The sequence below is a fragment of the Schistocerca cancellata genome, unplaced genomic scaffold, assembly GCF_023864275.1.
Source record: "Schistocerca cancellata isolate TAMUIC-IGC-003103 unplaced genomic scaffold, iqSchCanc2.1 HiC_scaffold_677, whole genome shotgun sequence".
Lineage (NCBI taxonomy): Eukaryota > Metazoa > Arthropoda > Insecta > Orthoptera > Acrididae > Schistocerca > Schistocerca cancellata.
In genome coordinates this window covers 20,001-25,000 of record NW_026046688.1, presented here as the reverse complement: position 1 = coordinate 25,000, position 5,000 = coordinate 20,001, and the positions used below count along the sequence as shown (strand labels likewise).

At 53.8% G+C, this 5,000-nt stretch overlaps 1 non-coding gene across 1 annotated transcript in view; it reads left to right on the top strand.

The window, feature by feature from the left end:
• The first annotated feature begins 4,107 nt into the window (after positions 1–4,107).
• Positions 4,108–5,000, top strand: part of LOC126139125 (small subunit ribosomal RNA) — a 1,909-nt gene continuing 1,016 nt past the window's right edge. Inside the window, exon 1 of the ribosomal RNA XR_007528571.1 lies at positions 4,108–5,000. This exon is cut by the window's right edge and continues 1,016 nt beyond it. This is a non-coding gene — a ribosomal RNA (small subunit ribosomal RNA).

The window sequence follows — 5,000 nt, the reverse complement described above, 5'->3', positions numbered from 1 at the left end:
CCAGAAACGACACCTCCATCTACAGGAATCCAACGGAACTACACCAACCATACTGCCAAACCACAGCATCGCCATCTATGACAATGTGACGAAACCACATGCAATAGCCCCATCTACGCGAATCGGACGACACGACGTCCACCATGTCGCGCGCAACACGAAAACCAAATACCGCCATCTGCAAGTCTCCCGAAACATGACCTGCTGCACCGACGATACCGCCATCTATGAGACGCCACCCCGACTACGACATCGCTAGGTCCCACAGTACCCATTTTCCGACGCCACCCACAAAGCCTGCATCATCTGTCCACCACAGGAACCCGAACGCCAGTGCCTGCGTCGCACGAAGTAGTCAACCGACAATCACCCCACCCGCACCCGCACCCGCACCCGCACGTGCCCCACCCCAACCGCCGAAATCGCAACTCCAGCGGATGAACGGCGGACTCTTCCCGCACTCGTACGTTGCAATCCACCCCTATATCTTGCGTTTCACGAAGAGTTATATCCAATATGCCAAATTCCCGCTGTCCCTATACATGCTGTAAGTCTGTGCACACAATATGAACCACACCTCAGCGAGACACTCTATCACACATTACTCTCTGCCTGTAACAGACACAGATACAATATGTAAGCACCAGCATGGACCAACGTCCGGTGCATCCTCTCCGCCACAGTACACCATCCACACTATGATAACCACACCAGGGAGTCCAATTCTAAAATAGAATATCCCACCCGTCCGACATCCACAACTGCTCAGATAAGCCACCAACACCCACACATGTCCTACACAGGGGTGCACCCAACACCACCACACTGCCACCTGTTACGGCACAGAAACAATGGCAGGAATGAATCACACAGGTGTGCCGCAACCACAGACGCGGCGCGCCTCCAGTCACGAGCGAAAAGCGCATAAGCGCATCCTGACGAGACATAACTGCTGTGACATACTGACGCTGCCTCAGACATTCACTTACAATGATCACTACCAACGAACCTCGGCCCCCCCCCCCAACAACACACTCTCTTACCACGTTGTGTACTGTAATCCAACCCATTTCGCACCTTAACCTAACCCATTTTGCACCTTAACCTAACCAAATTCGTAACGCAATTTGTACCACAATTTCTACCGCAATGTAACGCAATTTGTACCGCAATGTAACGCAATTTGTACCGCAATGTAACGCAATTTGTACCGCAATGTAACGCAATTTGTACCGCAATGTAACGCAATTTGTACCGCAATGTAACGCAATTTGTACCGCAATGTAACGCAATTTGTACCGCAATGTAACGCAATTTGTACCGCAATGTAACGCAATTTGTACCGCAATGTAACGCAATTTGTACCGCAATGTAACCCAAGTTGTGCCTTAACCTAACCCAAGTTGTGCCTTAACCTAACCCAAGTTGTGCCTTAACCTAACCCAAGTTGTGCCTTAACCTAACCCAAGTTGTGCCTTAACCTAACCCAAGTTGTGCCTTAACCTAACCCAAGTTGTGCCTTAACCTAACCCAAGTTGTGCCTTAACCTAACCCAAGTTGTGCCTTAACCTAACCCAAGTTGTGCCTTAACCTAACCCAAGTTGTGCCTTAACCTAACCCAAGTTGTGCCTTAACCTAACCCAAGTTGTGCCTTAACCTAACCCAAGTTGTGCCTTAACCTAACCCAAGTTGTGCCTTAACCTAACCCAAGTTGTGCCTTAACCTAACCCAAGTTGTGCCTTAACCTAACCCAAGTTGTGCCTTAACCTAACCCAAGTTGTGCCTTAACCTAACCCAAGTTGTGCCTTAACCTAACCCACGTTGTGCCTTAACCTAACCCAAGTTGTGCCTTAACCTAACCCACGTTGTGCCTTAACCTAACCCACGTTGTGCCTTAACCTAACCCACGTTGTGCCTTAACCTAACCCACGTTGTGCCTTAACCTAACCCACGTTGTGCCTTAACCTAACCCACGTTGTGCCTTAACCTAACCCACGTTGTGCCTTAACCTAACCCACGTTGTGCCTTAACCTAACCCACGTTGTGCCTTAACCTAACCCACGTTGTGCCTTAACCTAACCCACGTTGTGCCTTAACCTAACCCACGTTGTGCCTTAACCTAACCCACGTTGTGCCTTAACCTAACCCACGTTGTGCCTTAACCTAACCCACGTTGTGCCTTAACCTAACCCACGTTGTGCCTTAACCTAACCCACGTTGTGCCTTAACCTAACCCACGTTGTGCCTTAACCTAACCCACGTTGTGCCTTAACCTAACCCACGTTGTGCCTTAACCTAACCCACGTTGTGCCTTAACCTAACCCACGTTGTGCCTTAACCTAACCCACGTTGTGCCTTAACCTGCTCTGTAATTGGCATATGACACGTTACATTAATCTAGTGTTGTCTAACCACAACCCTCTGAATATAGTTCGCTACTCGCACCGCCCACCCTCTTGTGTATCGTTTCATGTTCAACACTTCGCAAGTGTTGCTTACTTTTTACATGCTCCCGCTGTACACTGTAATGTGGACGACTGCAGGATGTACATCGCCCCCCCCTCCCCCCCCCCCTGCCTTCGCACGCTGGTCGTTCAGGTGCTTGCGTGTTCAATGCCCTTCGCAGCTGTTCACTGGCATTCGCATGTCGAAGCGCTCAGTCTACGTCGTGGTACGGCCTGTGTCCACTGTCCGCTGATGTCGTAAGCTTAACCCTCACATTGTACTGCACATAGGTCCGTATGTACTGAATGATACGCTGTGGCACATGTGTGACCGTACAACGACTGCGCCCAACAACAGCGAACCATACGGTCCAAATGTTGTGCACTCAGCCACGTGCCGTCTCCCCATAACAGCTACATTGCAGTGTGGTACGCCATAGAGACGTGTGGGAGTAACGGACGCCCTGGATGGCGATCAGCATGAGCCGTCTGTTGATGTAGTGGCGCGTGTATTCAAACGTAGTCGTCTCTTCTCACACAGTGTGATAGCATGGTGCACCGCGTTCCACATCTGCGACATGGTACAGATGCTGGTTGACAGTCGGTGTCGTAATGGACATCGCATACGTAGGGGGCCACCTCCCACGTGTTCTCTAGTCGTGCACATTTTGTTGCGTGTATGTGGGCAGACGTAGTGTGTCGTGGCACCTAACAGACAGGTATGCAATAATCGTTGCATTTGCAAACTGGGATGGACGTCTACGTTTGCTGGTGACGTTACGCAAATGAACAACTGGTAAACCCATTGTGGTGCGGTTGTTGTTGCTGGAGGTAAATCAGTAAGGGCAAATCTGTGTGTGAAGCGATACGCGGCGGTGGCTGGGTGGGACCGTCCCCGGCCGGTGAGGGGGGGCCGCCCGGCGTGCTGGCCGCGCGGTGCGTGGGCGCACGCGCTACAGCCGGCTGGTGGGGGCGCCCAGTGGCAGGCGCGCCGGCCGACGGACGCGGCAGGCGGCGCAGCTGCGCGCCGGGGCACCCTGCGCGCGGCGCCGGGCGGCCAAAGTGGGTCCTCGCGGGCCCGGTGCGAAGCGCGGTGGACATCTGCAGTGTGCTGGTCCGACTGAGGACTGTGTGCGTTGAGGATGCGCCGCCGCCCGGCACTCGGCGCCGCGACGCCGTCTGCTGCTCGGTCGCCCCAGCGGTTCTCGCTGGTGGTTTGTATCGCAGTTGTGCAGACGTGTTGGCACGTGCGCTGTGCTGGGAGAGTTCGCTTCGGCACCCACGTGGGGCCTTTGCCCTTCTGTGGCGCTGGCGTTGGAGCTGCCGGTCACCGTAGGTGGCGCGTGTTGTCTCCCGCCGGCAATGCCACGACAGCACGCTCCCGGGCCTCTGTCGGCAGCGGCAAGCTCAGTTGGGAGCACGGGTGGTCGCACCTAAAGCGTCTACTCGCCTAACTCCGGGCGATTGCGCCTCTCTCGAACCCGACCAAGTACTTAGGACGGCGCTGCGCGCCGCCGGGACCTGAGAGGGTTTCGAGGTGTATTGTGCAGGGGAGCTCAGCCTCCTCCTGTTTGCAGAATAATTGAGCGGACGCTTGCGTGTTCGCGCGGGCCCCTGGGACACACTCCCGGGCGGCCGGCTGCTCAGCTCTAGTTGACGCAGCTCCCTGGTTGATCCTGCCAGTAGTCATATGCTTGTCTCAAAGATTAAGCCATGCATGTCTCAGTACAAGCCGCATTAAGGTGAAACCGCGAATGGCTCATTAAATCAGTTATGGTTCCTTAGATCGTACCCACGTTACTTGGATAACTGTGGTAATTCTAGAGCTAATACATGCAAACAGAGTCCCGACCAGAGATGGAAGGGACGCTTTTATTAGATCAAAACCAATCGGTCGGCTCGTCCGGTCCGTTTGCCTTGGTGACTCTGAATAACTTTGGGCTGATCGCACGGTCCTCGTACCGGCGACGCATCTTTCAAATGTCTGCCTTATCAACTGTCGATGGTAGGTTCTGCGCCTACCATGGTTGTAACGGGTAACGGGGAATCAGGGTTCGATTCCGGAGAGGGAGCCTGAGAAACGGCTACCACATCCAAGGAAGGCAGCAGGCGCGCAAATTACCCACTCCCGGCACGGGGAGGTAGTGACGAAAAATAACGATACGGGACTCATCCGAGGCCCCGTAATCGGAATGAGTACACTTTAAATCCTTTAACGAGTATCTATTGGAGGGCAAGTCTGGTGCCAGCAGCCGCGGTAATTCCAGCTCCAATAGCGTATATTAAAGTTGTTGCGGTTAAAAAGCTCGTAGTTGGATTTGTGTCCCACGCTGTTGGTTCACCGCCCGTCGGTGTTTAACTGGCATGTATCGTGGGACGTCCTGCCGGTGGGGCGAGCCGAAGGCGTGCGACCGCCTCGTGCGTGTTCGTGCGTCCCGAGGCGGACCCCGTTGAAATCCTACCAAGGTGCTCTTTATTGAGTGTCTGGGTGGGCCGGCACGTTTACTTTGAACAAATTAGAGTGCTTAAAGCAGGCAAGCCCGCCTGAATACTGTG